The 22,251-nt window shown below is 44.0% G+C and overlaps 3 long non-coding RNA genes across 48 annotated transcripts; 2 read left to right on the top strand and 1 right to left on the bottom strand.

Annotated features, from left to right (window-relative positions):
* Positions 1-912: 912 nt before the first annotated feature.
* LOC127009826 (uncharacterized) lies at positions 913-10,145 on the top strand. Its single transcript, XR_007762465.1, has 2 exons — positions 913-2,190; positions 9,946-10,145. It is a non-coding gene; the product is annotated as an uncharacterized LOC127009826 (long non-coding RNA).
* LOC127009822 (uncharacterized) lies at positions 9,854-22,027 on the bottom strand. 46 transcript variants are annotated; one of them, XR_007762457.1, is made up of 8 exons: positions 18,609-22,021; positions 18,107-18,206; positions 17,707-17,956; positions 17,457-17,506; positions 17,055-17,355; positions 16,257-16,903; positions 14,340-14,439; positions 9,854-10,037 (listed from the first exon to the last, which is right to left on the bottom strand). It is a non-coding gene; the product is annotated as an uncharacterized LOC127009822 (long non-coding RNA). The 46 variants fall into 46 exon arrangements; XR_007762421.1 differs by lacking the exon at positions 17,457-17,506 and adding an exon at positions 18,306-18,455 and having other exon boundaries at positions 17,055-17,405; positions 18,609-22,020; XR_007762423.1 differs by lacking the exon at positions 17,457-17,506 and adding an exon at positions 18,306-18,405 and having other exon boundaries at positions 17,055-17,405; positions 18,609-22,020.
* LOC127009825 (uncharacterized) lies at positions 14,464-16,245 on the top strand. The gene is made up of 3 exons (XR_007762464.1): positions 14,464-14,573; positions 14,709-15,346; positions 15,413-16,245. It is a non-coding gene; the product is annotated as an uncharacterized LOC127009825 (long non-coding RNA).
* Positions 22,028-22,251: the final 224 nt, after the last annotated feature.

Genomic DNA, 22,251 nt, shown 5'->3' with positions numbered 1-22,251 from the left:
GACAGGCCAGCTGAGAAACAGAGCCTGGAGACACCCTCTTCCTCGGGGACCTTTCCTCATGGCACCCTAACCTCCCTCCAAGAGACTCCCTCCCCACCGAACAACCCATCCCTCCCTCCTCCCCTCAGTGCCAGGCACATTCTCCCCTCCCAAAGTCTTCCGTCCCATCCCAACAACCCATCCATATTCTTCACTTGGTGGGCAATGCTTGGCTGCTTGCCTTCTGAGACCTTCCTCATGTACTTGGCAATATAGCCGTAGTGTTAAGGGAGAAAATTTTGATTAAACAGTGCGTGAGCTCAAAAGGTGAAACTAGCCAGCAAGGGATGATCCCTGTGGTGCGTCAAGAGACACGAAGAGGTGTACTACTGGCAAAAGTGTAGTAAGCACGACTTACCTGGCTTCCTCTGTGTTCGTACAGGCCTCCCAACACGGAGCTTGATCTCTGTAGGAAGCCTCGTGGTGACCACGACACACACAAAGGACCTCAAATCATCTGTAGGGTTCTTAATTATATCTCCTTATGGGTCTGGCAAGGACCCTCAGTGTACACAAAGGTTAACTGGTAAGGTGTGTACAACTATGCACAACTTTATTACAACAAAAGAACAGAAAACTCCACCACACACACGCAAACTGACCTAGCGCGTCTCCGTGCACCTACAGAACCTACTCTGACCTGGCTACACTAACGATACACGGTATACTTAGCTTGGTGCGGAGGAAGGATGAGATGACGTGCAGCTGGCCCTCCTGCTGAGGCTCTTCAAATCCATACATTATTATATATAATATATATATATATATATATATATATATATATATATATATATATATATATATATATATATATATATATATATATATATATATATATATATATATATATATATATTTATCAATTAGCTCGAATCTCTTCCAAGTGGCTGGGTCCATTTGTTTCCCCTCATGAAACACGAGTTCAGAGTCACTCTTGATGGCTGCTGTTTCATGAGCCATGTTTCAGCAGCCATATTCTTCACTTGGTGGGCAGTGCTTGGCCACTTGCCTTCTGCGACCTTCCTCATGTACGTACTTGGCAGTGAAGCCATAGTTCTTCATGATACACATTTCCCTGTGTGTGAGACCACCAGAGGGCTTGTTTTTTTTCCTCCCGACTCTATCTCTCAGAGTTGATCTTGGTTTGCAGCTGCACAGCTGTTCAGCCTTTACTTGAAAGGCTCTTGCTTTTTATTTTGGTTTTTGAAGTCAGCCTTCTCACTGTTGTATAAGAATTCATTCTCCTTATACCAATCGGCAAGATCTTTCTCTTCTTCAGCTCCAAGTGTGAGAGCTGCGGCTGAACTTCTTTGTTTCCTGTGAACCTGCTCCTTGTGTCTTGTTGCTGTATGTTCTCCTCCCTTCAAACGAGTCCTGAAGGGGAAGAAATCCATATTGGGATTTTTTTTCTACAGCAAAGGAAACGGCTCAAGGGCAAAAAAAGGAGATAGTAATGAAAGAAAGCCCACAACTCACTGCCCCTATAGAAAAGCGTTCAGAGGGGTGGCCAAAAGAGAGGTCAATTTCGGGAGGAGAGGTGTCCCGATAACCTCCTCTTGAAAGAGTTCAAGTCATAGGCAGGAGGAAATACAGATGAAGGAAGATTGTTCCAGAGATTACCAGTGTGAGGGATGAAAGAGTGACGATGCTGGTTAACTCGTGCGTAAGGGGTTTGGACAGTAAAAGGATGAGCTTGAGTAGAAAGTCGAGTGTGGTGAGGGCGCGGGAGGGGGAGGCATGCAGTTAGCAAGTTCAGAAGAGCAGTCAGCCACATATTCCCCCCCCAGAGTCTCCCGTCCCATCCCAACAACCCATCCCTCCCTCCTCCCCTCAGTGCCAGCCACATTCTCCCCTCCCAGAGTCTCCCGTCCCATCCCAACAACCCATCCCTCCCTCCTCCCCTCAGTGCCAGCCACATTCTCCCCTCCCAGAGTTTCCCGTCCCATCCCAACAACCCATCCCTCCCTCCCTCCCTCCCTCCCTCCCCTCAGTGCCAGCACATTCTCCCCTCCCAAAGCCTCCCGTCCCATCCCAACAACCCATCCCTCCCTCCTCTCCTCTGCAGTCCACCTCCAGTCAGCCTGATCATCCCTGGGGAGCCTGACTGCTCCATCATCTTCAGTCACCCAGGATGTGAAGAACAAACTACAGGTGAGACCAAAAGTTGAGCCTCGGCTAAAATTATCCTGAAATGACATCCCCTAATCTTTGACAACACTCAGATGTCACCTTCTTCAACACTAAACATCCTTAACTGGAAACTTCACATCTCTCACTAAATCAGCTTCCTTGAGGTTGGGCGTTCTGTATCGTCTCCGCCAGTTCTTCTCCCTTACACAGTTGCTATCCATATACAGGGGCCTTGTCCGCCCTCATATGGAGTATGCATCTCGTGTGGGGAGGCTCCACTCACACAGCTCTCTTGGACAGAGTGGAGTCTAAGGCTCTTCGTCTCATCTACTCCCCTCTCACTGATAGTCTTCTACCTCTTAAATTCTGCCGTCATGTTGCTTTTCTATCTTCTATCAATATTTTCATGCTGACTGCTCTTCTGAACTTGCTAACTGCATGCCTCCCCCCATCCTATGGCCCCACTCCACTCGACTTTCTACTCTAGCTCATCCGTTTACTGTCCAAACCAGCATCTTCATTCTTTCATCCCTCACGCTGGTAAACTCTGGAACAATCTTCCTTCATCTGTATTTCCTCCTGCCTATGACTTGAACTCTTTCAAGAGGAGGGTATCAGGACACCTCTCCTCCCAAAATTGACCTATCTTGGCCACTCCTCTGAATGCTTTTCTATAGGAGCAGTGAGTTGCAGGCTTTCTTTCACTATTGTTTCCTTTTTTTTTGCCCTTGAGCTCACACACACACACACACACACACACACACACACACACACACACACACACACACACACACACACACACACACACACACACACACACACACACACACACACACACACACACACACACACACACACACACACACTGTTCATTACTTTTACTGTCATCTGCTTTCCGTACACACCATTTCCCATGTTGAAATATTTTAAAGAGAAAAAGATATGTAAGTGTTGTTGGGTGATCAAAACTATGGAAAGCTTGTGCCCTAGAGCAGGGGTCGGCAACCTCCAACCCACGGGCCAGAGACGGAACTCATGGTCCGTCACCCTGCTTGATATGTCTATCACAATCTGGCCCGCAACTTTGTGTAATGAGGAGCAGAAGGCAAGGTACCGCACCTCTTCTTCCGTGAACTTATACTCCCTTCTCTCAAATACATTAAGCATGTAAAACGCATCGTTGCCATGTTTGGCAATGTTGTGAACAACTCTTTTCAAAAATGGAATATACAAAGTCTCACATACGCTCCCAGCTGAGTGACCACCTCATCAGTCAATCCAGACATTGAGTCACTTCTCCGTGGCACCAACCATCCCACTAATATGATAAAACTGTTGTCTGCACTCTGATGTGCATGGTTTTAAATAAATTTCTTGTAATCTAGCCACTGTGTGCCTGATAATTATCTATAAAGTTTTTGTACAGTCACTTTTGGGTTCTCCTTGGCACTCCAGTGCACCTAGCTGTTGTCTCTGCCCCTGCCTGGCACTGTGAAGCTTGCCGACCCCTGCCCTAGAGGATTGTGTGTGTGTGTGTGTGTGTGTGTGTGTGTGTGTGTGTGTGAGAGAGAGAGAGAGAGAGAGAGAGAGAGAGAGAGAGAGAGAGAGAGAGAGAGAGTTTTCAGGAGTAGACTAACCATAGTTTTTGTATATAGTGAGATAATCTACTCAACCAAGATGGTTCATAATGGAAGACTAATGCAATAGAGTGTCACTGACTGCTATATGTAAGTGCCAAGTGATATAGGGTATTAACATAGCTGTGACGTTTAGTGTAACATGGTGTGAAGGGTGTGGCCGGATGGTGTGTGGGCTCTGGTGTGGTTGGGTGCGCTATGTGGTTTGATGTTCTTGGCTGTGATGGGGGATGTGGTGTGATGTGTGGTGTGCTAGGATCTATTATGAGGTGTGGTGTGATGTTGCTGGTGTGGCTTAGCAGTCTGATATATAAGGGTGTGGTGTGGCTTATCATGATCTGATATGGGGTGTGGTGTGGCTTGACTGGGTGGTGTAGATATGGGGTGTGGTGTAGCTGGGTGTGATATGCAGTGTGGTGTGTTTTATCATGGTCTGATATGGGGTGTGGTGTGGCTTGGCTGGGTGGTGTAGATATGGGGTGTGGTGTGGCTGGGTGTGGCAGGTCTGATGTGGGGTGTGGTGTTTAGCATGGCTGGATCTGATGGGTGGTGTGGTGTGGCTAGGGCATTAACCCGGTGGTAGCTGCGGGGATCATGGTTCCTAAAGGCCGCTCCCTCTAAGCGAGAATAATGAGTAAAAATCATCACTCACACAAACCATTTCATAATATGTATCAATCCATTTGTGATCAGTTTACGCATCATCTATTTAGGGGGATTTATATCATGGCAAAAATTTGGCCCATCGCTGGTACGTGGTAAAGCCACAAATTTGGCCCGTTGCTGCTACCGGGTTAATAGATAGCAAAGGCACAGCTGCTGGCCATGTAGCTGTGCCATGGTATGGTGTTAAGCCTCATCCACCTGATTTGGTTTGTCTGGGCTTTGTTTACAATGTTATTTATATTTTTATCAAAGTAAGTGATGACGTATGTATGTATGTATATAACTAGAATGTCAACAATCCCTCCGCTTATTCTTTTGACCTGTTCCACTTTGCATCGCATTTTAGGTCCTCCTTGGTACTTCTTCACACTTAGTTACTCAGTCATAGTTAAAATTTGGCTTCTGCCATGTGCAGATCAGGATGGGACAAACCAAATCAGGGGCGAGACTCAACGCCACACTGGGACCACCAGGTAGACATGGCCACCTCAAACAGGCAGGCAGGGTGAAGCTCCCTTAGATACACTCACCAAAACCTTCTCCAACACTGTAAGCATCCCAGCCATTCTGAGATACACAGACCAACAATTGTGAGACACTTCTCCCTGTGTAGAACGTGTTAGCCCTGTGTACTCATACTCAATGAAGGAGTGAGGTGCCAGTGACTCAGGATCACATGTGCACTGATGAGCCTTGACGCTTGATCTAGATAATGCATTGCTCATATTCTGTGCTGGAAATATATCGTTGACGTAAGCGTACTATAATAATTGGTTGGGGTGATAATTCTTCACCACAAGGGTGGTTGTTCATATGCAAGATGCCATTCTGGTGCTAACTAACTCAGCTCTGAGTCACTGACATTAGGTCATCAATGCATTACATAAATTATTGACAATCATTATGAGACTGTGGTGTGGATACAATTATTATGTAAGCCACTCCACTCAGGACATTGATCGCTATTCTTGGACTCTTCCGACTCTCACATTAGTTATTCTTAAATGCCAAAAAAAAGGCAAAATGTGTTCTCAGGAGTATTTCTTGAGTTAATGGTACAGAGTCTTGTCAGACTCCCACCAGGGTCAAGATACCACCCATGGAAAAGCCCACAACTCCTACTAAAGCCATGATGAATGTGTGTGTGCTTGGGGACCATTGTCAGGCAGTTTAAATGCTGTGGCTGACCTCATTCTTATTCAGTTGAGGGAATGATAGTGCCAGGTGGTAGTTTAGAAGCATAATTGCCAGTAAAAGTATACAAAATTATATGCCAGAATTAATACGTAAACCACATACTGCATCATTATGGTCACATATATACAATATATGAGGATGGGAAGTATTTATTTGGTAATGAGTGCATGCACCCATATGGTAATTACACTGTTAAGTCTGCTTTGAGGCCTGTCACTAGTGGAGCCTGTGGCCACATATCTGCAGACCCATTCATCGTGCTATGTTAGAGATGGACACACCAATTGGCTGTGCTATTTGGCGATAACTGAGGCCTTCACCATTAAAGATAATGATGACTTTGCGCCAGTCTTGTGGGGTCTGCATTGACACTAACTTCATCATGAATTAGGCTGGTATACTCTTTCGCTTCTCACATCAGCTATTTCTAAAGGTCAAAGAGGGAATCAGTCAGGTTCCAGTGAGTGTTCTTTAGGTTCATGCTACTGAAGAAGGGTCAAACTAGCACCAGGGTCACAAAACTACCCCTGGAAATGTTCAAAACTCCCACGAAAGCCTTACCAAATCTGTGTTTTCAGGTTCATGATACAGAGGAAGGATCAGACTACCACCAGGGTCACACAACTACCCCTGGAAATAAACAAAACCCCCATGAAAGCCTTGCCAAATGTGTGTTTTTAGTTCATGGTAGAGAATAAGGATGAAACAACTATAGTATAACCATTTCAAATAGTCCTTTTGGGCGTTTGATTCAGATTCCCTTCCTCTCCTATGTTATCTATAGGTAACATATGAGAGGGAAAAATAGGTGTTGGGACTGTGTGGCAGAGCAGAGGGAGGAAAGGACCCAAGGAAGTCAATGCCCAAATGAACTATTTGAAATGGTTTGACTGTAGGCCCTTCCAGGCAGACGTCGCAACCCACGGTGGCATTAGGGACTGATATGTATGGGCATAGCTGGGCACGATAACATAAAACCTTATTCCCGATAACCGATAACTGATAATGAAAAACCTTATCGGTGATAATCGATATTCGTTAACTGGAGACACAAATATAGGCGATAACCGATAACTGATACCCGATATAAATCCACAATTCCGATACTAGCTAGCGATAAGTCCGATAGGTGAAAATGATACTATATTGGTATTTCAGATAGAAAAACATAGATGAATTCAAAATTTCATTATCTGTATTTTTGAAAACTGACAAAACCTGAAAACCACATGTTGACACGGACGGTAATACTAGAAACGCCTGAACCGGTGTTGTTATTTGCCCCCACCGTCAAAGCTGGCGTTTGTTTACAAACACTGGTCTCTCGTGAACTGCGCATGCTCAGACCAGCAAGCGTGAACCTGTAGTCTCACAAAGCTTTTTAACCGTAATTAAAAGTTGCTGGAAGGCTGAATTGACATACAGAACCACTACCATCCTCGCTGTTTCTAGAACGACACTCTGTACAAGTTGTATTTAGATGTACAGAGTGTCGTTTTAGAAACAGCGAGGATGGTGGTACTGTATGTCTGATTCTGCTTTCCAGCAACTCTTAATGTGTTAAAAAGCTTTGTGAGACTGTACAGTTCTACGCTTACTGGTCAGAGCATGTGCGGTTCATGAGAGACCAGTGTTTGTAAACAAAAGCGCCAGCTTTTGACGATGGGACACCAAATAACACAACACAAGGTGCCTTCAATACCATGGCATGCTCACAAACGAATATGGAATATCAAATTTGAGGCAGTGAATAATCATTATTTGGGCAAAGCTAAATTATTTTTGTCTTTGATATATTGATTTTTGAGTAACAAAAAAATAACCGAGTATTTTAATGTTGATGATCTAAGTATGAAATATCTTCACCGAAGATATTTCATACCCCGAAGATTTTTCATACAACACCGGGTCACGCATGCGCAGTAGGAAGACGTGGTTTTTTTCTGAGAGGCGGAAAAAGTAGCGATTATCGCTAGTTTGGTTACAAAAGTAACGAAGATACCGATATATATTTAAATAAGTAGCGGAAGGTCGATAACCCGATTTTGTTATCAGCGATAAAGTATCGCGATAACTCATCTTGATAACGCCCAGCTATGTGTATGGGACTGTGCATTGTGGTTCACTGAGGGTTTTCGTGACTCCCTACTATCACACCGACACTTTTCCCTCCCCTGTAAACCTGAATTTGCTTCATTGTGTTATCTTGGAATGGTGTGGTGTCGCTGGCAGACACAGATACCATGGAAAGAGCTTTTGCCCAGGGGAGAATCAAGGCGCACAGGTTTATCCATGGCCTTAAAAGATCTCCCTTGTAACCACCTTATTGTATGGCAGGTTGGACCAGTTCTAAAGGACTCAGACGGCAGTGAACACATAAAACTCCAAACGTGTGATGTAAGTGTTTTTGCCTAAACGAACAACACCGAGGATACTGAGACTATCGCTGGTCACACCAAAAAGGTTTAGGTCAAAGGCTCGGAGGCTCCACGTTCATTTCAGTCTGGGGATAAGTGGAAATTTTTTGGCCAGGGCAGTTTACTCAAAAAACAAGCATTTGACACGGCTTTCATAAGATTTCTGGTTACTTTCAGTGGTAGTTTTATGACCCTGGTGGTAGTTTGAGCCTTCTTCTGTACCATGAACCTAAGTAACAAACATTTGACATGGTTTTCGTAGGAGTTTAGGGCATTTCCAGGGCTAATTTAATGACCCTGGTGATAGTGTGACCATTCTTCTGAACCGTGAACCTCAGAAACACACATTTGACATGGTTTTCGTAGGAGTTTAGGGCATTTCCAGGGCTAACTTAACGACCCTGGTGGTAGTGTGACCGTTTTTCTCTACCATGAACTTACAATAACACTCAGTAGAACTTCACTCATCTTCTCGGTCTTTGGAAACAGTTGATGAGAGGGGCGGAAACAATATAAATACTGACCTAAGCTTATATTGAGTTACGGTAGCCCCCTGTTAGTCAGTTAGCTAGTTAATTAGTTCATCCATTAGTTAATTAGTTTATCGAGTCATTAGTTAGTAAGCAGTCATCACACGTAGTTAATCAATTAGTTCATTCATTAGTTAATTAGTTTATTGAGTCATTAGTTAGTAAGCAGTCATCACACGTAGTTAATCAATTAGTTCATTCATTAGTTAGTTATATATAGGTGCGAGTGTGTGTGGAGGCAGTGCTGTGATTAATAATTACATAGGCCTGCACGTCACAGCAGAGGTCATAATAATCCACATAACAATAATCTTTCTGTATTATGTTCTCATCACTAATTTTCTTGTAATTTCATTGATTTTTTTTTCCTCTCGTTAACAAGGGTCTTTATACTGTACCTTATGGGGTCGGCCGGGCTGTGGTGACTTCCCTCCTGCTGTTCATCCTTCCTCCCTTCTACTGCCGTTTCTGCCCCTTCCTCTCCCTTGTATCTTATTTTTTCCTCCTCCCTGATAGATATTCCTTCTCTCGTCTTCCTCTCTATCTTGGTCTCTTCCCTTGTACCTCTCTTCATTTCCTATTCTCCTCCTCCTCACTTTCTCTCCTCTCTATACCTATAATCGTTCCATGTTATAACCATCAATCCATTCCTCCTCAGTGTGTCCTGATAAGAGGGATTAAATGACCAGTTATTCAGTAAACTAGGGGTTAAGTTTTCCTCCCAGAACACATTTCAAGACTTCCGAACCTTGCTTATAATATATACAAGGTCCCTTATGCCCCTCTCGGCTGGACGCTGGGTAGTTTTGTAATATTGGCTTTGCTCTCAGATTTTGACGTCTTTTGTTAGATTTCTCCTTCGTTTTTGTGTACATGGATGTTTTCAGTTCAGTTTCATTTATTATTCTGTCCTCATTATTTCTACTTTTAGCCTCGGTTTGACTTCTGTTCCTCTCAGCTTTTGTGCTCACTTAGACCATCCCTTCATCATGGCTTTTGAATTCTCTGCTAATGTTGCCCTGTCTTTATTTAGTTATATTAATTGTTTTATATGCTTAATATATTTTCTGTTACATAGCTTGAATATTCCAGAAATTCATTTGAAATATGCCTCTTTTGGCCAGAAATAAGCAAAAATTGGAAATTTTAACCTTAGATTTGTCCCTAAGTCAATTATACTTCAAAGCCTCCGGAGAAAGACTGCAAACTGTTCAGGTGTTTTATAATTAAAAAAATCTTAGGGTCTATGTTTATTGAGAGCAAAATCAAAACAGAGTACATTTCCTCCAAGACAAGGCCAATTCATCTTGACTTTCTCTCCCCCTCCAGAGCATGTGGTGTGTGCTGGGATGCCTTGCAGGAGATCACGCTGGGATACGAAGCCGCCCCTCAAGAGATGGAGTCCACTCAACCGCTCGATTCTGCCGAGAGAAAAGAATCGTTCAACTCTGAAGATTGCCACGGATTCTTATGTATTAGCTAGCGAGATGTGAACTTTCTATCTCGTGAAAATAAAGATCAGGGACGTATCTTGTGTTTTACTTTACAAATAACCATTGTGCTAAATCTCCGGACGCCCGAAGAAGTATAATGGACTTAGTACAGATTTTCAAGCTATTTTTACTGCTAGTTATGGCAAATTTTGTTCATTTTAAAGCCATTTTTCATATATTTTTTGGCTATAAACTGATTTTTTTTATCATTTTAAAATTTAAGCAAGGAGAAACTAATTTAAACCACAAAAAACAACATATTATAAGTATAACAAACTAATACAAGGAAAGAAACATTAGAAATATAAACTTATGAGAGAGGAAGATGAAGAACTTATTAAGAGGAGAGAATGACAGGTCAAAATTGCATAATGAGAGAGCAAGACATTAAAGATACATTAACGAGAAATCAAGAAAAGAACATTAAACAAGACCTAAATCAGAGAGAGAGAGAGAGAGAGAGAGAGAGAGAGAGAGAGAGAGAGAGTCAAAAAGTTCAAGAAAAGAGAGAGAGAGAGAAGGGAAATCATTACCTTACAAGACAAAGCCATAACACAACAGACAGACATCTAGAGAGAGAGAGAGAGAGAGAGAGAGAGAGAGAGAGAGAGAGAGAGAGAGAGAGAGAGAGGAACAACAGACCCCTACAAATGTATCACTCCCTGCTCATGTGAGACAAGCCATATGCACAAGAAACTGATTCCCCTGTTTCTGCGCTTTTCCCAGGCATTAGAATGAACTTAAATCCACCATAACGACTCAACATCTTTGAATTTTAGTCTGATGAGGCCTGAATAGTTGGTCTATGCCAGGCAAGTGATACCTCAAGATGAACCCTCATGGCGCTTACCTCACTTCAGCAGGGAGGGAGCGACACAATGATAGCAACAAGGGAGTCATAAAGGAACATGGTACAGAGATGAATATATGAGAGATTACTGTGAGATATATATACACCTTAGACAAGAGAGAGAAATAAGGTCAACACGAGAGGGCGGAAAGACGAGAGCTTGCAGACATATGAGAAAATAAAAGAACAATTATGTTGAAGAATATTTAAGATTACTATGAGATATATACACCTTAGACAGTAAGATGAACAGACAACATTACAAGCAGGAAAAACGAGAGCGCTTGCAGACATAATAGGAAGATAAAATAAAAGAATATGTATACAGAGATTAATATTTGAGGCATCCAGCAGAGAAGTGTCGTAAGAAACATAGACCCTTGTGTATAGTGTACGGAGTCTCTTTTCCCTTGCACTTTACATCTTAACAGAGCTATTATGTTCAAGTTTGCATTGGGAAAGGCAGACAAAACCTCCCACAAAAAGAACAAGGAATGAATGCAAGGGAAAAGCACCCTTATATGGGGTGTACGGAGGGCTGGAAGTCCCGTAAACTGTCCTGGGAATGTTAACAAACTAATTTACGTAACAATAGGTCACTGTGCCTTACAATTTCTCTTCCGGAAGCCTCGTATATATATATTAAAAGCTGTGGAGAAATGAAATCAGAGAAATAACTGGGATAATATATATACAGAGAAAAAGGATTTACACGAGAGGGATTTACGTACGAGAGGAAGAAAGACAGGTAGAGGGAGGTAAAATGGAGGAGACGAGAGGTGGAGAGAGAATGTGTGGAGGGAGGAAGGCTATGAGAGAAGGAAAAATTAAGGATTTACATACAAAAGGAACAAAGGTAGGTAGAGAGAGGTAAAATGGAGGAGACGATGAGGTGGAGAGATGGACATCTGGGAGGAGGAAAAATTAAAATGAGAGATAAATGCAGACACTGAGATAGAAGAGAAAGACGAGGAGGGAGGAGGAGGAAGGAGAAAAATCTACAATCATCAAGAGAGGAGAGACCTGGAGGAAGACGAGAGGAGGAGGAAGAAGGAACGTCATAGAGGAGAGTCTACCAGTGTCAAGTGCTGGTTCATGGTACGTATTTGAGCTTTCCTTCCTAAGAGAGAAGACTTAAATGAATGGATAAGAACAGATAGAAAGGCACGGTACAACTGATATTTGGTCAGTGTTCTCGGACGGTTCCGCCTCACGTTAACTACTTTCAAAGGCCATAAAGGAGATTAATCCATTCTAATGAGTGTTTTCCTAGGGTTTGTGGTACATTAGAAGGGTCACACTACCACCAGTCATAAAACTACCCCTGGAATGCCCACAACTAAGAAAGCCTTGCTAAATATGTGAGCTTTGGCGACAAAATGTTTAAAAATATGGCCCTCGGACACTTTGGTCCCTCACGTCAACTACTTGCAAATGCCGAAACAAAGATCAGTCAGGTTCTAATGAGTGTCTTTTCGGTTCATGGTACAGTGCAAGGGTTAAACTACCACCAGGGCCCTAAATTAATGTCTTTGGGACGGCTTTTTAAAGATTTTCTTTCTTACTTTTTTTTTTTGACATCTCAGCCTCTAGCGCCAGTAGGCTTTCTTCAGGGTAGGCGCCTAGCTGGTGGTTGGCCCAAGCCTGTCATGGCGCAGGCAACTTTTTTTTTACAGTGCCGGCAGTTATGCTTGGCTCATGCTGCCCCCCGGAACTCATTCTTGATTCACTTGGACGGTTTCTTCTAGAGTCAGGGTTGATGGGTTGTCTTCAGGACAGCACGTGGGTAGTCTTAGGCCACTCAGCGGTGACTGAAAAATCCCAGGTAGTAGCGTGGGGATTCAAATCAACGTTTTCCATGGCGTGGTGAATGCTGGCCCAGCACACTAATCACTCAGCCACCGCCTACCCTATGGCCCTCAAACAGTTCGGCCTCTCATTACAACTACTTTCAAAGACCAAAAAGAAGTTTAATCAGGTTCTAATGGCTGTTTCTTTTAGATTCAGGATACATGGGAAAGGTTAAACTACCACCAGTCATTAAACTACCCCTGGAAATGTCCAAAAACTCCTACAAAAGCCCTGTTAAAGGTGTGTGCCAGGGGACTCCCTAAAGGGTGGATGAATGGTATTTTCTGGCTGCCAGGTGAAGGGCGAGTGATGTGTTGTTGCAGTCTGCCTAATCCTACGTAATTCTGCAGTCTGCGTGGGAATTTAAGGGTCAGCGTGACTCCCGGGCTGCCACACAACTCCTTCGTGACTCTCAGTGATGCTGTGACTGTAACAATGGCAGGAGGAGAGGTTTTTGTACCTTCCTCATCTGATTCTGCACCCGAGTGTCCACGGCCAGTGACCTCGACTCCTCATAAGCCTCATCCTCCTCCCAAAACAGCTTTCAGTGTGGGCACAATTGAGAGAGGGCTGAAAGTGATTTTTTTAAGCCTTGAAAGTGGTGATTTCATGGTACATCACCGCCCTTTAGGGGTTAGGCCAGTATTTTAAACAAATTAGAACCAAAGTACACCTATTTAAAAAGCATCTTGTAGTAGGAGTTGCCTGGGAATTGAGACCTGGCTCTCTTGGTTGTGAGCCGAGTGTGCTAACCACTGCACCACGAAGCCCCCGACGGTATTGTAACCCTGGTGATTGAGCTGGAAAACCACCCACGGGAACCCAGCTAACCTTCTCTGTGGCCTTGGGAAATGGTCGTAATGGGAGCCTGATACATAAAAATCTGGACCTTGATCCAAAAATAAATACGCACGCAGCAGTTTTTTTTTTTTTTTTATAGCAGTAATGCTAAAGTCTTAACATCAGTTTTAGCAAGGCAAGTTCATGTAAGGAGACTACATCCAGAGGTAAAAAAGGCCTTGAAAAATAGTTGTAATGGGAGCCAGACATGTATAAGAATATAGACCTTAACCAGAAAATCAAGCCAGGCAGTTGTTTTATCATAGAGCAGCAACGTGTTGACAGCAGTGTTAGGAAGGCAGGGCTATGTAAGGAGACTAGATTTAGAGGGAACAAAGGCACATGTAACCAAAGTATGCTCAGAAAGGCGCCAAGGAGCAAGGAGGCACCACTGGGAAGGTGAACTGAGACTATGCTATACATCTATACAACTGCCCTGACTGGTTCAGGCTGCATTGAGATTGACATGACAGTTGGTACGGAATGGATGACATTTAATTAGTATGTACGGTAGAGGCCAATATTATTAAATGTATCGGGTTTTCAAGGATGGTTCTCCAGTTCTCCAGAGATGTACTTCCTTCAGTCACGTGAGGTGAGTACAAGTGTCTGCCCCCCGCGTGCCTTTCCTTAAAGCTGTGGAAGGAATCAGGAAATATATAATTCAAAGAAAAATGAATCAGGCTTACCTTCTCCAATGAGGTACAGCGGGGACACAGAATTTCTTACTTGTGAGCAGAGTCTTCTTCTTCTTCTTCTTCTTCCTCTTCTTTTTCTTCTTCACACATCCTGCAAGTCAGAGGAAGTTAGTAGTGGTAGTGGTATCAGAGCAATACTGGAATACTCTGGTGGTTCATTGAGATGTTGTTGAGGTTATACTGGGGTGTATTTGGGTAATATTGGGATAAATTTGGGAATAAGAGGTAATATTGGGGCACACTAGGGTAATATCAGAGCAATACTGGAATACTCTGGTGTTATGCTGGGTTCATTGAGATGTTGTTGAGGTTATACTGGGGTGTATTTGGGTAATATTGGGATAAATTTGGAAATAAGAGGTAATATTGGGGCACACTAGGGTAATATCAGAGCAATACTGGAATACTCTGGTGTAATACTTGCTCCACTAGGATATTGGTGAGGTAATATTGCAGTATTTCAGGGTAATTTTGGAGCAATATTGAAGTAATATTTGGTCACCTTGGGGGTACTACTGAGCTACACTGCTGTAATATTGCATTCACTAGAGCATCACTGAGGTAATACTGGGACACCTTGAGGTAATTTTGAGGGTAATACTGGGTGCACTTTGGTATCAGAGGTAATATTGGGATGAAAATGGGGTAACAGGCATCCTAGAGGTAATATTGGGGTATTACTGGGGCACACTGGGGTAATATTTGGGTCCACTGAGGCATCATCCTTGAGGTAATATTGTGGTATTACTGGGGCACACTGGGGTAATATTTGGGTCCACTGAGGCATCATCCTTCAGGTAATATTGGGGTATTACTGGGGCACACTGGGGTAATATTTGGGTCCACTGAGGCATCATCCTTCAGGTAATATTGGGGTATTACTGGGGCACACTGGGGTAATATTTGGGTCCACTGAGGCATCATCCTTCAGGTAATATTGGGGTATTACTGGGGCACACTGGGGTAATATTTGGGTCCACTGAGGCATCATCCTTCAGGTAATATTGGGGTATTACTGGGCACACTGGGGTAATATTTGGGTCCACTGAGGCATCATCCTTCAGGTAATATTGGGGTATTACTGGGGCACACTGGGGTAATATTTGGGTCCACTGAGGCATCATCCTTCAGGTAATATTGGGGTATTACTGGGGCACACCAGGGTAATATTTGAGTGGTGTATTCCAGCAAGACACTCCACATATATTCATGACATTTTATTCATATTTCATCTCAATCTTTTTTTTTCTTTACATTTATTTTTCCTTCCCAGTTCTTCTCTCTCTCTCTCTCTCTCTCTCTCTCTCTCTCTCTCTCTCTCTCTCTCTCTCTCTCTCTCTCTCTCTCTCTCTCTCTCTCTCTCTCTTTCATTTTATCTCCAGTTTCCTTTCCAGTTGTTCTATCTCCGCTGTGGAAGACGGTCACTGCTCTGCCCCTAAACCTGTCCACAGTGGTGTCCCTCTGTTCTATCCCCCACTCTCTCTGTTGTTCGTTAATGATCTTTCTTCCCAAAAAAACTGTCCTAACCACCAGAGCCTCTGCTAATGCCTCCACTGTGCATTACTCAGCATGTTTTAGCAGACCCCAGACCCTCCCTATAGGCACTACAAGACCCTGGACTGAAGGCTGTGGAATGGTTAACCTCAGAACTTGCTCATCCATCTATTCTATCAAAGGGCAGGGAAGACAGACAGCCCCCCTCCTCTTCCTCCTTCCTCTCTTTAATCACACCCAGATTTATCCTTATTAACCCCCAGGCCCCTCTCACCCATACCTGTAAGCATCTATCCATCCATACAAGAGCCAGGAAGGAAGGAAGGAAGGAAGGAAGGAGGGAAGGAAGGAAGGAGGGAAGGAAGGAAGGAAGGAAGGAAGGAAGGAAGAAAAGACAAAATATTTAACACTCACCATTGGTTTGATGTCTGCCATATTACAAGTCCTTCCTCTTCTTCTTCCTCCTCTTCTCTCTCTGTGTGTTTTCTTCTTCTTCTTCTTCTTCTTCTGCCTGTGTAAACAATTGAGATAGCAATAAATTCATGAAAAGAAAAAAAATAGCAAATAAAAAAGGAGAAAAAATTATATTGAAAGAAGAAAAATCAGATGAACACCTTTATGGATTTATTTTTATTTATTTTATTTATGTATTTTTGTGTTTGTTTGTTTGTTTGTTTGTTTGTTGGGAAGCACAAGCGACACAAGAGGGATTTTTTTTATTTAATTCAATTTGTTTACTTTTTTTCTTATTCAGAGTCAAGCTTGAGAGAGAGAGAGAGAGAGAGAGAGAGAGAGAGAGAGAGAGAGAGAGAGAGAGAGAGAGAGAGAGAGAGAGAGAGAGAGAGAATGGCAGCAAACTTAAGCGTAAACAAATTGATTCATTGAAGACACATTCCCAGCGCTGAACAAGCTTCCCCTTCCGTGGTCCAGTGCTGCAGCAAACAATACATTTCAAAACAAGCTTCCCTTCCGTGGTCCAGTGCTGCAGCAAACAATACATTTCAAAACAACCTTCCCTTCCGTGGTCCAGTGCTGCAGCAAACAATACATTTCAAAACAAGCTTCCCTTCCGTGGTCCAGTGCTGCAGCAAACAATACATTTCAAAACAAGCTTCCCTTCCGTGGTCCAGTGCTGCAGCAAACAAAACATTTCAAAACAAGCTTCCCCTTCCGTGGTCCAGTGCTGCAGCAAACAATACATTTCAAAACAACCTTCCCTTCCGTGGTCCAGTGCTGCAGCAAACAATACATTTCAAAACAAGCTTCCCTTCCGTGGTCCAGTGCTGCAGCAAACAATACATTTCAAAACAACCTTCCCTTCCGTGGTCCAGTGCTGCAGCAAACAATACATTTCAAAACAACCTTCCCTTCCGTGGTCCAGTGCTGCAGCAAACAATACATTTCAAAACAAGCTTCCCCTTCCGTGGTCCAGTGCTGCAGCAAACAATACATTTCAAAACAACCTTCCCTTCCGTGGTCCAGTGCTGCAGCAAACAATACATTTCAAAACAACCTTCCCTTCCGTGGTCCAGTGCTGCAGCAAACAATACATTTCAAAACAAGCTTCCCCTTCCATGGTCCAGTGCTGCAGCAAACAATACATTTCAAAACAACCTTCCCTTCCGTGGTCCAGTGCTGCAGCAAACAATACATTTCAAAACAAGCTTCCCTTCCGTGGTCCAGTGCTGCAGCAAACAATACATTTCAAAACAACCTTCCCTTCCGTGGTCCAGTGCTGCAGCAAACAATACATTTCAAAACAAGCTTCCCTTCCGTGGTCCAGTGCTGCAGCAAACAATACATTTCAAAACAAGCTTCCCTTCCGTGGTCCAGTGCTGCAGCAAACAATACATTTCAAAACAACCTTCCCTTCCGTGGTCCAGTGCTGCAGCAAACAATACATTTCAAAACAAGCTTCCCTTCCGTGGTCCAGTGCTGCAGCAAACAATACATTTCAAAACAAGCTTCCCTTCCGTGGTCCAGTGCTGCAGCAAACAATACATTTCAAAACAACCTTCCCTTCCGTGGTCCAGTGCTGCAGCAAACAATACATTTCAAAACAACCTTCCCTTCCGTGGTCCAGTGCTGCAGCAAACAATACATTTCAAAACAACCTTACCTTCCGTGGTCCAGTGCTGCAGCAAACAATACATTTCAAAACAAGCTTCCCTTCCGTGGTCCAGTGCTGCAGCAAACAATACATTTCAAAACAAGCTTCCCTTCCGTGGTCCAGTGCTGCAGCAAACAATACATTTCAAAACAACCTTCCCTTCCGTGGTCCAGTGCTGCAGCAAACAATACATTTCAAAACAACCTTCCCTTCCGTGGTCCAGTGCTGCAGCAAACAATACATTTCAAAACAAGCTTCCTTCCGTGGTCCAGTGCTGCAGCAAACAATACATTTCAAAACAAGCTTCCCTTCCGTGGTCCAGTGCTGCAGCAAACAATACATTTCAAAACAACCTTCCCTTCCGTGGTCCAGTGCTGCAGCAAACAATACATTTCAAAACAAGCTTCCCTTCCGTGGTCCAGTGCTGCAGCAAACAATACATTTCAAAACAAGCTTCCCTTCCGTGGTCCAGTGCTGCAGCAAACAATACATTTCAAAACAAGCTTGCCCTTCCGTGGTCCAGTGCTGCAGCAAACAATACATTTCAAAACAAGCTTCCCCTTCCGTGGTCCAGTGCTGCAGCAAACAATACATTTCAAAACAAGCTTCCCCTTCCGTGGTCCAGTGCTGCAGCAAACAATACATTTCAAAACAACCTTCCCCTTCCGTGGTCCAGTGCTGCAGCAAACAATACATTTCAAAACAACCTTCCCTTCCGTGGTCCAGTGCTGCAGCAAACAATACATTTCAAAACAAGCTTCCCCTTCCGTGGTCCAGTGCTGATGCAGCAAACAATACATTTCAAAACAACCTCCACCGTCACTTCCCTCCCTCAACTTAACCGTCCCGGCCGGTAGGGCCCATATGGGACTGCGTCACCGCAGGCCGATAGATCCCTTATGGGACAGCTACTTTACGCGCGTATCATAACTGCGCTAACATTAGTAGCGCTGCTAATTTGGCTTGAGGAGTAGGCTTATGTCTACACTGTCGCCCCGGACCATCACCACCTCCCCCACGCACCCTACCTCTGTCCCATAGACCGACCCCAGTAAAGTGACCACCACCTCTGCCACGCCAACAACGAGTGCTGCGGCAGCTGTAGCAACGGATGCTGCTTCTGCACGTGTCCCTAAACGTCCAAGGGGACCAAAAAGGCTGCAATGATGTTGGGAGGTGATGCACGCGGGCCAGTGATGCAGAGGTCCAATGCAGGCGGCCAGTCCTCCTGCGCCTGAAAAGTCACACTGTGACTGCCCCACTGTCACAGAGGGTCCAAAAACAAACAAACAGGCCTATAATAGACCGGGAAAAGGCCTTGGGTGCACAACGCTAAGCAAAAATATTTCACATGCTGATGTATTTAAATGAATACCACAGCTAAAATTGCTTCCAGGTCATTCTGCAAGAGTTGATTTTAAGACGATTAATGCGGCTTTGGGGGGTAGACGCGGGGGGTATTGTCGGCCTTTATGGGTTAATATTCAATAATGATGTTGAAAAGCAAAGTCCTGCTGACATTGAGTTTAACCCTTACAGCGCGGGTGTGGACAACAGTGGGTCACAGCTGGTGCCTGGGCTCAAGGCCCGGTGTGGACAACATTCAACAAGCATTTTTTGACTTGGTGCGCCGTCAGATTTCCTTTGTTTGTGGTGAAGTAAGCTTGTGTTTTCTTTCCAACACTACCCAGCCATGCTGCCTTGACTGGTCAGTGTGTGCTGCCTTGTGTTAGCTTTGACAAGATGTACACCCACCTCTTCTCACCTTACAGGGAATTTCATCCACAAGATGGGGGCCACAGCACCCGCCAAGGGCATCAGGAAGGCCTGGAAGTTAAGCTTGTTTGGGTGTGTTTCACATAAACTGTAAAAAAGTTATGCTCTTTATTACTAAAACATAGATGGGAAGTCCACTAGGGATGGAAAACTGTCTATGATACGTAACGTTCTTTCAGTGATCCTACTTCAATATTCCGTACTCACTCCAGCAATGGTTATATAGTCTTCAACTTAACGTCAAAGGACAGTTAAGGGTAAGTACTTTACAATGGTACTTCATTCAGTCACGTGAGGTAAGTAGAAGTGAAGATATAAAAGGTTGAAGAGAAGTATGTTTTTGCCGAATATGCCCGCGTGGGAGGACAGCCTGCAGGGCAAAACAAGCCACCGCTTTAAGGGTTAACCACCAAAGGGAAGATGAACAGCTGGGTGACCTGCACGCCGACTGCCCGGGCCGGGATTCGAATCTGAGCCCAAGGAGTAACAGCCAGGCATGCTGACCACAGGAGCATGGAGACATGGTCACAGGCCTGCTAATTTTTATAGCTGTGGATTGGCACATTGGTGCATTTCCCCAAAGATGCACAAAGGCTGACCCTGAGAATTTTTTCATCACCTCCAAAGCTTCATGGGGACAATTTGACCATTTCCAAGGAAAGGATGCTGTGTGTGCATGCAAGAAATGCCAGGAAGAATGATGGGCAGCATGACTGACTGGCCACACATACTGTAAACTGTAAGTTACAAAAATTCCTTACAAACAGCTTGTCCCTGAAACAGTCCTCACCATGAACCCTCAGACATTTCCTTCATCTTCAAGTTCAGGTGCTTAAGTTTCCCTTCCATGGGCATCATTTACAAGTGAATACTTCTTTCTATATAGATGAGGAGATAAAACTGTGGAGAGTGTACAAAGCAGTGACCTGTTGGTGTCTTTCTCTGCAGTGGGCCGGGCAGGAGTCCTGAAGGCCGGGGCCTCAGCTGTTGAGGGAAACATTCACGACTCATCACTGGCCGAGTGTGTCCGTGCTAACACACTTCATTACAAGTGTACTGAGTGCCCTAACTAATGGTTTGTTATCCCATTAAGTGAAAGTAAACACTATCTGTTTCCATACTTGGCACAAAACAATAATTCCTTGGCTGTAGTATCATGCTGTACACACTGGCATGTGTTAAGTATTACTGGGCTGACTTGAGGAAGAACAAATGTTACAGTTTACAAGTCACCAGGTGTAACAGTTTTCTTTGGTCACCATCCAATAGAGTAACTGTTTTGCTTCAAATCTTGCAAGACAACAATGCTATGTCTGATTTTGTTGTGTTGTCAGCCATTAAGGGATGACTGAAATAAATGTTGCAGAGATCATTATTACTTTCTTCCTGTGGTTTGCAGCATTTCCAACACAATCAAGCAACACTCAAAATATTACAGCCATCAGTACTTAGAGCATGTTACAGGCAGGTGCTGACATTTCCTTTGTTTTGGGCAGGCAAAACAGGCAGCCAGTGTTGTTTTGGCATAAACACATGGTAGTGAGGGCATTAAAATACTCAATAAATTTGTAAGGCAGCAGTGTTTCATCACTGCCTGCCACTCACTGACGTCCCAAACCTTACATGGGCCCAGGGAACCAAAGCTGGCTGTGGCTTCAAGCTTTGCACAGACTTAACCAATCCTTAGATTCAGAGATCAGTGTTCTGAACACTGAATCATACCTGCCAGCAGCTGTTAACCCTTTCATTGCTAGTCCCTCGCAGCGAGACTATCCCCCAGGTGCACTCGGGCAGCCCAACTGAGGGAGGGGGGTCTCTTTTAACCTCAGCATCTCAAAAACTATTCATCACAGCTAAAAAAAAAAAAAAAAAAAAAAACATTGGAAAGCGGAGGCCAAGATCTATAAGATTCGGTTATGTAAGCCTCTCCTGCAAATGTACAGGCACGTTCAGCAAGTGACGCTAGTGCTCGCTCTTTCAACCGCTGTGTCTCAAAAACAATTCACCGCAGCAAGGATTTAGCACCACTGGCAAGTTACGCTGGTCCTCGCTCCAAGGATTTAGCACCACTGGCAAGTTACGCTGGTCCTCGCTGCAAGGATTTAGCATTAAAAGGGTTAAACACACAGGTCCAGCTGGGGGTAGGGCTGGCCTGGGCAGGTACCAGTACAGGACAGGTCCTAACAGTACTGACTCTACAGCAGCACCAGACTGATGAGCAGACTGGTGCCCTGACTGTGTCACACAGTACTGCCAATACCAGTACTGGTGCCTGCCCTTACTGCCAACAGGACCTGTTGGTTGGGCTTTAACAGCCAAACAATATAATAATAATAATAATAATAATAATAATAATAATAATACATACATACATACCTGCTTCCTTCCTTCTTGTGGCAGTGAGTGGCTCCCCTGGTGGTGGTGGTGGTGGTGGTACAGCATGTTCCACATCGCTGATCCTGCAAATAATGGTTCATAAATATACACTTGGAGACAGGGTGGAAAAAAAAAACACGGTAAAAA

The sequence above is a fragment of the Eriocheir sinensis genome, chromosome 42, assembly GCF_024679095.1.
Source record: "Eriocheir sinensis breed Jianghai 21 chromosome 42, ASM2467909v1, whole genome shotgun sequence".
In the NCBI taxonomy this organism is placed as follows: domain Eukaryota; kingdom Metazoa; phylum Arthropoda; class Malacostraca; order Decapoda; family Varunidae; genus Eriocheir; species Eriocheir sinensis.
This window is presented reverse-complemented; position numbering and strand designations above follow the sequence as displayed.